Source organism: Rousettus aegyptiacus, unplaced genomic scaffold (assembly GCF_014176215.1).
Source record: "Rousettus aegyptiacus isolate mRouAeg1 unplaced genomic scaffold, mRouAeg1.p scaffold_m13_p_11, whole genome shotgun sequence".
Classification (NCBI taxonomy): Eukaryota; Metazoa; Chordata; class Mammalia; order Chiroptera; family Pteropodidae; genus Rousettus; species Rousettus aegyptiacus.
The window spans coordinates 12,483,934-12,497,118 of record NW_023416286.1 but is presented as its reverse complement, the minus strand read 5'-3'; the positions used below and the strand labels follow the sequence as shown (position 1 = coordinate 12,497,118).

The window sequence follows — 13,185 nt, the reverse complement described above, 5'->3', positions numbered from 1 at the left end:
CAAAAACTGCATTCATTTTACTTAAACATTATGAACAAATAAAAAAGATTAAGTGAAGAATTTATTTTCAGGGATGAAAAGGATCCATGTGACTATAAACACCTAAGATAGAAATAAACAAATACTAATGTAGAACTAGGAAAGTCACTTTTAAAGAAACATGATGTGTTTCTAGATGCATTTATCTAAAATTAGGTGAAAATGACTTTGGTTACTTATTGGTAATTAAAATATAAAAATCTGTGTCATTAATTACTGAAATGTGATAAAATATTTTTAGAAATTTCATGCTTTTGTATTATTTACAGTTGAGGATATCACTAAGAATAGCATATTTGGACAATGACAACTCTGTCTGGTTATATTTTTGTCAAACTGACACCATAATATAAATTAGACTTGACATGTGATTATTACAAAGTTTTTTTTTCTGATTCCTCTCTTCATTTCTATTTTAACAACTATAAAAGGGTAAAATGAAAATATGAAAACAATTTATTCTAGAACACTTGTAGCAAATTTTTCTTAATGTTGGCTGTAATATTTTTTATTTGCCCCATGAAATGCAATAGCGATATAAGATAAAAACATGACATATATCAGTACTATTTTAGCCTTTATGTCTATAGGTGTAATTAGATTTCCTTGCCTGAAAACTAAGCTATTAGATGAGTTTATAGCATGACAGTGTTGTGAGCAATTATCATTAAATTTTTTACAATAGGCTTTTAGTGAGACATATTTATAGTAGCACACTTTTTCCAATTGAAGTCATAGTCTCCTTTTTTCAGACTTATGGCTTAAAAAAATTAAAACTTTCTCAAACCATCTTGGATGATGCTATGACACATTGTTGATAAAAGTAGATTTTGAAAGTGTTCATAAACGATTAGTGTATACCATGGATAAGTGTGAATGGGAAACTGCCTAGGATTTTTTTAAAAAGTAATCAAAGGTGAATATTTTTTTCTAGGATATATGCAGAAATTTTCACTATAATTAGAAGAGAAAACAAACAAAGCTGAAGGTTTTTGAAGTTCAAAAATTTTAACAAATCTATAGCGAAAAGTAATAATAATAATGATCCAGTTAAAGATGGGCAAAGGATCAGAATAAACATTTTTCTAAAGAAGACATACAGAGAGATGCCAACAGGTACATGGAAAGGTTCTCGACATCACTAGTCATCAGAAAACTAAACAAACCACAGACTGTAAGAAAATATTTGCAAAGCACACATCTGATAAAGGACTGTTACCCAAAATATATACAGAACTCTTAAAATTCAACAATAAGAAAAAAAAGCAATCTGATTTAAAAATGTGCCAAAGACCTTTACAAACATCTCACCAAAGAAGATATACAGATGGTAAATAAGCATATGAAAAGATGCTCTATATCATATAGCATCAAGGAAATGCAAATCAAAACAACAATGAGATACCACTACACTCCTGTTAGAATGGATAAAACTCAGGACTCTGACATCACCAAATGCTAAGAGGATATGGAAAAAGAATTCTTGCATACATTGTTGGCAGAAATACAAAATATTACAGTTAGTTTGGAAGACAGTTTGGCAGTTTCTAATACAACTAAATATACTCTTTCCATAAAGTCTATCAGTCACACCATTTAATTTTTATTCAAAGAAATCGAAAACTATATCCTCACGAAACATCTACGAGGATGTTTATTACAGCTTTATTCATAATTGGCAAAACTTGGAAACAACCAAGATGGTCTAGATAATTAAACTGTGATATATTCACACAATGAGATGTTATTCAGCACTACAAAAAGAAAATGTGTTATTGAGCCATGAAAAGACATGGAAGAACATTCCAGTCTTTAAAAGCTACACATGATTCCAACTGTATGACATTCTAGAAAAGGCAACCTATGGAGACAGTAAAATAGATCAATGGTTTCCAGGATTTAGGCATGGGAAAGAGATGAATAGGTGGAGCACAGAGGATGTTTTGGACAGTGAAAATAGTGTGTATGATAATATAATGGTGAAATCACATCATTTCACATTTGTCCTAACCCATAGAATGCACAACAAGACTGACCTATAATATAAACTATGAACTTTGTAATTATGTTTAGCAATGTAATTTCATCAGTTGTAATAAATGTACCACTCTAATGGGGGATGTTAATGGTGAGAGAGGCTATGCATGTGTTGGGCTAAAGGTTATTTAGGAAATCTTGTAACTTCCTTTCAATTTTGCTGCAAACCTAAAAGTGCTCTAAAAGATGAAAAGTTTATGGAAAAATGAAAAGTGACTTAGGAACACTGTCTCCTAGTCTATGTGAGACAGTAGTGGTCTAACTTCAATAAGTACCAATTACTAAACATAGATGGTTTAATCACATAGACCAACTTCACCCCTAACATCCTCCAGAAATTTTCAGTAGGTCACCTGAGTGCTTTAAAACTCTCCTTCCTTTTATCTTAATGGAATTAAATTCAATCCTTATCTTCTTTTGCAATAGTCTTGAACAATGTCTTCTTTGCCTATTTAACTTGTTCAGTGTGATTGCACATTGACAACTCTCACAGAATACTCCCTCCATGATTAAGGGTAAACATGCCTGTGGACTCAGTACTGGTCCAGAATCTGATATCATTCCATTCTTAAATATGTAAAGGGAAGTTAAGAAGTCCTAATTCAATAACACATCAGCACTAGGCTTACTTTGACCTCACACTTATTTTTATTAATTTTTATTTTTCAATTAACCTCACAATAATTTTTAATTTTAATTTTTCATTTGGAGTTGACATTCAGTATTTTATATTGGTTTCATGTGTATAACATAGTGATTAGACATATACCTTACAAAGTGATACCCTTGATTAAGTTAGCACTAACCTGGTACAAAACAGGTTGATAATATTATTATTCTTGACAATATTTTCTATTTTGTACTTCACATCTCTGTGACTATATTGTAACTACCAATTTGTACTTCTTAATCCCTTCATCTTTTTAACCCAGATCTTCAGTCCCCCTCTCATTTGACAATCAGTTTGTTCTCTGTTCTATGAGTCTGTTTCTGTTTTGTTTATTCATTTATCTTGTTTCTTAGATTCTACAAATAAGTAAAATCATATTTCTATTTTGCGTCTGACATTTCACTTATCAAGATACCCCCAAGATCCATCCTGTTGTTGCAAATGGTAAGATTTCATTTTTTATAACCAAGTAACCATTGTATATATGTATCACTTCTTTGTTATCCAATTTTCTATTGATGTGACTTAGATTGCCTCCATATTTTGTCTATTGTAAATAGTGGTTCAGTGACCATAAGGGTGCACATTGCTTTTCAAGCTAGTGTTTTGGTTTTCTGTGGATAAATACCCAAAAGTGGAATTGCTAGTCATGAGGTAATTCTATTTTTAATTTTTTGAGAAACCTCCAAACTGTTTTCATAGCAACTGTACCATTTGGCAGTCCCACCAATAGTGTATAAGCCTTCTCTTTTCTCCACATTCTTGCTAACACTTATTTTTTTGATATATGAATGATAGCCATTCTGACAGGTGTAAGGTGATATCTCATTGTGCTTTTAATTTGCTTTTCTCTGATGATTAGTAACCTCAAACATTTTTTCATATGTCTATTGGCCATCTGTATGTCCTCTTTGAAGAAATACCTGTTCTGTCCTCTATTTTTTTTAAATTAGATTGTTGTTTTCTGGTGTTGAGTTGTATGAGTTCTACATAAATTTTTGGATATAAACCCCATATCAAATGTATCATTGGTAAATATCTTCTCCCATTCAATAGCTTGTCACTTTTTGTCGTTGATGGTTCCCTTTGCTATGCGAAAGTTTTAGTTTGATATAGTCCCATTTGAGTGGTTTTAATTTTGTTTCTCGTGGCCAAAGGGATATATCAGAAAAAAATATTACTAAGAACACTATAAAAGTGTGTTTTCTTCTATGAGTTTTATAGTTTGTAGTCTTACATTTAAGTTCTTAATATATTTTGAGTTTATTCTTGTATTTGATGTAAGAAGGTGGTCCAGTTTCATTTTTTGCATGTATCTGTCTAGTTTTCCCAACCCCATTTATTGAATAGATTGTCTTTACCTCATTGTATATTCTTGACTCTTTTGTCATAGATTAATTTTCCATATAGGCATAAGTTTATTTCTGGGCTCTCTACTCTATTCCATTCATGTGTCTGCTTTTATGCCAGTGCCATGTTGTTTTAATTACTATAGACTAATTACTATAGGCTAGAGCAATCTTGATTGTAGGTCCTTATTTTTCATACATTGACTATTTCATGCCAATTCCTTCTGGCCTGTAAAGTCTCTGTTAATAAATCAGTTGACGGTCTTATGGGAGCTCCCTCCTAGGTAACTGACTTTCTGTTGCTGTTTTTAAGATTCTCTTTTTGTTTTTAACCTTTTACCATTTAATTTAATTATAATGTGTCTTGGTATGGGCCTCTTTGGGTTCATCTTTATCGGGACTCTTGGTACTTCTTAGATGTGTATGTCTATTTCCTTTGCCAGGCTATGGAAGTTTTCCATCATTATTTCTTCAAATATATTCAAAGGAATCATTTCTTCTCAATACCTTGCTCTCTCTCTTCTCTGTCTGGTACTTCTCTCAGGTGAATGTCGTTTATGCTTGATGTTATTCCAGAGATCTCTTAAATCAGTGATTCCCAACATTTTTGGCGCCAGGGACCGGTGCTCCTATGAGAATCTAATGCTGATGATCTGAGGTGGAGCTAAGGCAGTGATGTTAGTGCTGGGGAATGGCTGCAAATACAGATGAAGCTTCATTCACTTGCTTGCCACTCACCTCCTGAGATATGGCCCTGTTTCTAACAGGCCACAAACTGGTACCAGTCCATGCCCTCAGGGTTGGGGACGCCTTCCTTAAACCATCTTTATGGGTTTTTTTAATTTTTTATTTCTTGTCTCTGTTCTAACTGCATGTTTTCTGCTACCCTGTCTCCCAATTTGCCGATTCACTCCTTTTCTTTAATCTGCTATTTTTTATTTTCCTGGGGTATTCATTATATCAGTTATTATATTCTTAATTTCTTATGGGTTCTATTTTATGGTATCTATGTTCTATTTTATGCTTACTATCTCTTTGTTGATGTTCTCACTAAGTTACTTGAGCATCCTTATAACAAGTGTATTCAATTTTGTATCTGGTAGATTGCTTACTTCTATTTTGTTTAGATCTTTTTTTGGAGCTTTCTTCTATTTTTTTTCATTTGAAACATATTACTTTATCTCCTCACTTTGGCTGCTTCTCTGTGTTTGTTTCTATATATTAGTTAGATTTTCTATGTCTCTCAGTCTTAAGAGAGTGGTCTTGTATAGTAGGCCACCTGGGGCCCAGTGATCACCTTAACTGATTGCTCCGGGAGTATCTCTTTTATAAATTGTGTTTGCCCTCCTGTTTCAATTGAGCATTGATTGCTTTGGCACATCAGTGGATGGGATTAACTCTTAGGCTGACTAGCTATGAGAATTGGCCATGGCCACATTGTGTGAATTGCTGTGCAGGGTCTTGACCCCACATAGTGGGATTTGCTTAGCATGCTTTGGTGCTCTCTGAGACTATTAATTGGGTGGTGCTCTACTTGGGGTGTCAGTTCTGAGGCCTTTTGGAAAGGGCTCCCATGCAGGCCAACTACAGCCACTGTCTGTGACCAGCCTGGGCTATCTGGCAGTAGCTGCAAAGTGGTCTGCAGTTGGGAGCTGCTTGTGCTGATCCTAGAGCTGTATGGGAGTGGCTTTGCTACAAACTGAGACCAACGGCCACCTGTACTGGTTCTGGGGCTCCTCAGCAGAAGACACAGAGCCAGCCTCGAGGCCTGCCATAGCCTTCTGCCTACCCACAAAACTCAGCTGTTGAAAGAGCCTCAGGTAGTACTTGAGTTGGCTGAGGAAGGATCTCAGCAAGGCACCAAGTTAGAGTGAGGGTTGTTCAGCAGGTTAATGCGGACTCAGATTTAGCACCAGTACTGTGTCTCAGGCCACTCGGCAAAATGTCCAGGGCACATGGAGGTCAGCCTCCTACTGTTTGGGTCCTGCATACCTTTGAGAGTTTTTAAGAAAGATTGCCGTGCAGGCCATGTCCAGCCACCTGTCACTAAAAGGGCCTCTGGAAGTGTGCACTTTGGGTGGTATGGTGTCTCAGGGAGTTCTCAGGGTGAGGAGAGTGGTGTTCACTAGACCAATGCAGATACATATTTGGCCATGTTGGGAGAAGGCTCAACACAGGGAAAATATTGCCTGCCTCACAGCTATGTGTTCCTTCACACAGGGACAATGGCAACTGTCCCTCCGGCTCTTGCCCTAAAGCCACAGAATTTAGTTTCTCCATGTATATCTCTGATGTCCCCAAACCACTGCCACTCTGCTGGAGCCCAGGATGAGTGCCTTCAAGTGAGGGAGTCTGTGCAAGTTTCCTTTCAGAGGATTCCTGGTTTTATGGCAGCCTTCTGTCTTACCAGGTGACCTGAATCTCCACTGATTTTTATAAGATGTTATGGGGCTATCTCTTTAACACTGGTTCTTCAGACTGGGGAGCCTGGTGTGGGGCTGGGGCCCCTCATTTCTCAGTGGGTACCTCTGCAGCTGAGATAACCCTTCTGATTCTCAACCACCATACATGGGTTTGTGGCCAGCCTGTTTATGCCCTTCCTCCTAGTCTCAAAGTCTTCTGTGAAGCTAGTCTTCAGATAGTTTTCTGGGTTGATTATTTTATATTTTAATTGTAATTTTGATGCTGTCATGGGAGAAGGTGAGCACAGCATTTACCTATTCCAACATCTTGCTTGCAATTCTAGGAGATTCTTGATTATTGATTTAATCTTTTTATTACTTTTAGGTCTCTATAGATTTTTATTCCTCATAATTTAGTTTTGACAGTTTGTATGTTTCTAGGAATTTATACATTTCCTCTAGGTTATCCAACTTGTTAGTGCATAATCATTTATAGTAGTCTCATTACAGTTTTCATTTCTGTGACATCAGTTGTACTGTCTATTTTATTTCTGATTTTTGTTATTTGAGTCTTCTGGGTTTTTTTGGTATAGCTAAGAATTTATCAATTTTGTTAAGTTTTTTAAAATACCAACTCAAATCTCAATACTTTTACAGGTGCGAGTGTGAGTGCATGCATGCACACGCACTTTGAAGCAACATCATGAAGAAAGACTGCATGGCATCCAGTAGTTTCCATTACATTTAGATTATGCTTTATAATTTTTTCTCATTTTTCTTGAGAAGCAAACTATATGAATGAAATAAAATATCATAAGAAAAAGGCACTAACGCAAATCTTGAAAAGTAAGTAAATGACCAACACCAAGATGCTTAATAGAGAATATGTTTTAGGGCAAGTACCATCTGGAGCCCCAGAAAGCTGTGCTATTTGGTAAGTAATTTGGTAGATATTTTATCTTGTGCTTTCTCAGCTTTATATCATTGTGTCTGTTCTTATCTTATGGTGACTAGCTTTATCTAGACCTAAGCCATCGTATTCACAAATTTTCATTTTTTCTACAATTTTTTTGCCACCACCAACATTGATATTTCTTTCCATATGTTTTCTTTGCTCAGTATTCAAACTATGCTATCTCTATAGAGTCCTAAAGTGACTTAATCTATCTAAGACAGTGCCTCACAGTCCATTTTTTGGATCTCATTTGCTAGGTTTCTTTCCTAATATCTGTGTATTGAATTTGTCCTTTAGTCATATCATGCTTTACATGTAACTTTCTCCAAGCACAAGCTCTATTCTTGTTCTTTTCCAAATGTTTACCCTAATTTGCAAGTTCTGGGGGAATAAAACAGTCAGATTGTATGGGGCCTTGGTTAAAAGATTAATAAATTGATATTTTTTTTCTATTCTGTATATCATGTTACCTATAAACCCTAACATGTAGGAAAGAGTAAGGCCAATTTTATATCAGTTCTTTCTTTATAAGGAATATAACAATAGAACAGAAGGTAGAACTCTTTGAAATGGAATACAGACTGGAAAACTTTAAGAAGAAATTAACATGTCTATCACATTTGAATTGGGTTATGTTTGGGCAGCATAAAAAAGATAATTCATGTTCTAAAATATGACAAATTTAATGTATTGTTAATTTAAGTAAAATCTTGCTTGTAGTGAAGAAATGATAAAACCAGACAAAGTTTTCAAACCTAACCTCAAGTTGTATGTGAGTGTGCGTGCATGCGTGTACATGTAAAGAAGGGAGTGAAAGTCATAACTGAGTAATAGCTGCTCAATAAATCATTGAAAAAAAATTCATGTAGAATTTAAATGCTCATTGCAAATAGCTACTTTTTTTCTGCTAGTACCGTGAATAAAAAAAGGGAACAGTAAACAAATAATAGTAATAGTTTTTAAAAATTAATTAATAACATAATTTTAACATCAGGATAAATTCATATGTCACGTGATTAACAAACATATTCTTGAGGCCAATTCTGTTTCTAATCTCTGATAAGACTGGAATGGTGCTATATAAATTATAAAATACTGTGTGTTTATAATAACATTTATCTCTCATAGCAATGCTTTATATTTAGTAGGTACTAAACAAGTGTTTTAATTAGAATTAAGTGCCTGACATATTCTTAGTATTTTAGAAATTTTTATTTAATTTGAAAACAAAACATTATGGTATATTTTTCTTGGTCCCTGAATAATCAGATTTATAGTTATGGAGAGAGGGCCAAGATGGTGGGCTAGGTACAAGTGGGGCTAGCCTCCTACCAGGACCACATTAAAATTATAACCAAATTGCCTATGGCCATGCTACCCTGAACAAGACCAATCCTGTCTGATCTCGGAAGTTAAGCAGGGTTGGGCCTGGTTAGTACTTGGATGGGAGACTATCTAGGAAGACCAGATGCTATAGGTGTAAAAATTAAAAAATAAGAGATTGTAAGCTGACAAGGTCCTTGCAACCTATGAGGTCAACCAAGGGCTGTCTCGCCTAAAAAAATAAATAAAGAAAAATAAAATAATAAATTAAAATTATAACCAAATTATTAAAAAATCAACACAGAGAACAACCTGAAGTTTAACTGGTTATAATGGAAGGAAGGGAAGAAGGAAGGGAAGAAGGAAGAAAAGAAGCTACAGGCCAATATCCTTGATGAACACTGATACAAAAATCCTCAACAAAATATCAGCAAACTAAATTCAACAATACATTAAAAATATGTACACTATGATTAAGTCGGATTTATTCCTGGAACGCAAGTTGGTTTAATATCCACAAATCAGTTGATGTGATATACTATGTTTAAAAATTGAAAGATAAAAACCCATATGATCATGTGAAAAAAAGCAGAAAAAGTATTTGACACAATCCAGCATCCATTTTTTATAAAAACTATTAGCAAGTGAGAATAGAGGGAACATACCTCAAATTAATAAAGGCCAAATATAAAAAACCTACAGCTAACAACTTATTCAATGGGGAAAGGCTAAAAGTGTTTTCCTTAAGATCAAGAATAAGACAAGGATGCCTGCCACTTCTATTCAACATAGTATCAGAAGTCCTAGCTACAGCAATCAAACAAGAAAGAGAAATAAAAAGAATCAAAATTGAAAAGAAGAAGTAAAAGTGTCATTATTTGCAGATGACAAGATACTATATAGAGAGAACCCTAAAGACTCCAACAAAATAACTGTTAGATATGATAAACAAATTTGATAAAGTGGCAGGATACAAAATTAATATTGAGAAGTTGGTTGCATTTTCACACACCAATGATGAGCTATCTGAAAGAGAAATTGAGAAAACATCTCACTTACAATTATATCAAAAACAATAAAATACCTAGAAATCAAATTAGGCAAGGAGGTAAAAAATATGTTCTTGGAAAATTATAAGTTATTGAAAAAAGAAATTGAAGAAGATACAAATAAATTGATGTATATAACATGCTCATGAGTAGGAAGAATCAACCTTGTTAAAAGGGCCATATGATCCAAAATGATCTATAAATTCAATGCAATTCCTATCAAAATATTAATGACATTTTTTAGAGAACTAAAACAACCCAAAAATGTATATGAAACTATAAAAGATCCCAAACAGCCTGACAAACTCAAGAAAGAACAAAGTAGGTGTTATCACACTACCCAATATAAAACTATACTGTAAGTCTATAGTAGTCAAAACAGCGGGGTACTGGCATAGAAACAGGTACATAGATCAATGGAACAAAACAAGGAGCCCAGAAAAAAATCCACGTCTATATGGTCATTTAATCTATGACAAAGGAAGTAAGAACATATAGTGGGGTAAAGATAATCTCTTCAACAAATAATGTTGGGAAAACTAGATAGAGAAATGCAATAAAAATGAAACTGGACCACCTTCTTATACCACATACAAAAATAAACTCAAAATAAGTTAAGTACTTAAATGTAAGACCCAAAACCATAACATTTCTAGAAGAAAACATAGGCAGTAAACTTTCTGATATTGCTATTGGTATTTTTCTTCTGCTGTATCTCCTCGGAAAGGGGAAACGAAAGAAAAATAAACAAATAAAACTACATTAAACTTAAAAATTTTTGCACAGTAAAGGAAATCATCAACAAAACAAAAAAACAATTTAACAAATGGGAGAAGATATTTGCCTATAATGCATTTGACAAGGAGTTAATACCCAAAATTTATAAAGAACTCAGACAACTCAACACCAAAACAAACAAACAAACAAATCAATTTAAAAACAGGCAGAAGTCCTTTATAGGTATTTTTTCAAAGAGGAAACTCAAATGGCCAAAAGACATATGAAAAGATATTCAAGGTCATTAATCATCAGAGAAATGCATATTAAAACCACAAGGAGATACCACCTCATACCTGTCAGAAGGGCTATCATCAATAAATCCCAAAACGATAAATGTTGGTGAGGATGTGGAGAAAAGGAAACCCTCATACACTATTGGTGGGATTGCAAAATGGTACATCTACTATAGAAAAAAAGTTTGGAGTTTTCTCAAAAAATTAAAAATAGAATGGCTTTTTAACCCAGTAATACCCCTTCTGGGCATTTATACAAAGAAAACCAAAACACTAGTTCTTAAAGATATATGCACCCCTATGTTTCTCAGCAGTGCTAGTTACAAAAGAAGTTATGGAAGCAACCTATTGGCCCTTCAATAGATTGGATAAATAAGTTATGGTTCATAGATACAATGGAATATTTGTCATAAAAGAATACAATCCTACCATTTGCAATGATGTGGAGGAGCCTAGAGCGTATTATGCTGAGTGAATAATTCAGATGGAGAAAGATAAATACCATATGATTTCACTTATGTGAGAAACAATACACAACAAACTAAACAAACACAGACTTGCAGATACAGAGAACAATTCTGGTGATTGCTAGAGGGTGAGAAAAGTGAAGAGATGCAGAATACAAATTAGTAATTACAAAATAGTAATGGAAATATAGAGTGCAGCATAGAGATATATAGTAAATAGTATTGTGATGGCTATGTGTAGAACCAGATGGCTTTCAGAGTAATTGGAGGGATCACTTCATAAATTGTATAAACGTCTAACCAATGTACTGTATACCTTAAGCTAATATAAAATAAAACAATTTTTAAAGAACAAATTTAAAATATTGGATTTTTCAAAAAATAATACTTTCAATGAAAAACTCACTAGAAGATTAAAAAACAGAATGGATATTATCAGAAAATGAATATGTGGGCTCTTAAGTCAGATTATGAAATTGTTGAGACATTACAGGATTATACAGAGGTGGGAAGAATGAGAAAGAGTTCAGATAAATAAATAATAAAATTAAAAAGTTTAATGGCTTTTCAAAGGAGTAAAAGAGTGCCGGTTAACATTATTTTGAAAAATAATACAAGAATTACAAAAAGTAGGAAAATACATAGGCCCAAGATTGAGTATCGATAAGGTCAGGTCATATTTTATTTTAAAATTTAGAACTATTGAGGAAAATAAATTAGAAATACAGGCAGTTTCTCACATAAGTATTCTTCTCTCCTGACCCATCTTAAAGGTCATTTTTAGAAGAAATACCTCAGGAAGAAGATACATAAATCCAGGAAAATTAATAAAATATGAAAAGTAAGAGATAACTTAATAAAGCTACTATTGGATAAATAAGGAATCATGGAAAAAAACAAAGAGGATAAGAAATATCACAAAAAATTTTGACGATGCCCATGGGGCGTCAAAAGGAGGAGAGATGGAAAAAAACACATATGGATAAAAACGTGTTATGATAGTTGCCTTGTTCAGGAAAAATACACAGATATCAATAAACTCAAGAAATTGGAAAAAAAATTAACCTAAGGCTGGACTTCAATGAACATGTATGAGAGAGAAAAAAATTATGAGTAGGCTACATGCTTTTTAAAAAAATGGAATAAAAAAACTATTTAAAAATATGGAAAGTAGAAAATATGAAATAAGATGGTAAAATAAATATTATCATAGCATAATTTCCCTCAGTAAAAATGATAAACCTAATTATATAGTTCTTAAAACAGATCCAGAAATATTATGTTTTTAAAAATTAAAATAAGTCTACAGCCAGATTGCCCTGAACATGCCTGATTCCATCTGATCTCAGAAGCTAAGCAAGGTCAGGCCTGGTTAGTACTGGGATTGGAGACCACCTAGGAAGACCAGGTGCTGTCGGCTTAAAAAATAAAAAGTAAAAGATTGTAAGCTGACAAGGTCCTTGCAATCTGTGAGGTCAACCAAGTGTTGCCTCACCTTAAAAAAAAGAAAAGAAAAGAAAAGTTAAAATTAAAAGATACTGGTAATTTAAAAAAAAAAAAGGCTTGAAAAATACATACTTACTACCAAATTCATACCCCAAATAAAACCAAGGTGGCTAAGTAGCACTTTTTGAATCAGGAAAAATAGACTTTACAGGGGAAAATATTACATAGTACAAAAAAGAAGTTACACTTTGTTAAAAGGTATAATGGAATAAGGTGATATATCACAATTGAAACAGGCAAAATTCTATGATGATCCCTCTCCCTCATGTAACCCCTCTTCTTGAGTGTGGTCGGGACCTGTATTTTGCTTCTAATTAATAAGAGTATAGTCAATATGAAGAAATTAAGGCCTTTAATCAGTGGACTTTAAGTTAA

The 13,185-nt window shown here is 33.6% G+C and overlaps 2 pseudogenes; both read left to right on the top strand.

Moving 5' to 3' along the window:
• The first annotated feature begins 8,813 nt into the window (after nucleotides 1-8,813).
• On the top strand, nucleotides 8,814-8,932 carry LOC118609679 (annotated as a pseudogene).
• Nucleotides 8,933-12,605: 3,673 nt separating this feature from the next.
• Nucleotides 12,606-12,724, top strand: LOC118609513 (annotated as a pseudogene).
• The last annotated feature ends 461 nt before the right edge of the window (nucleotides 12,725-13,185 follow it).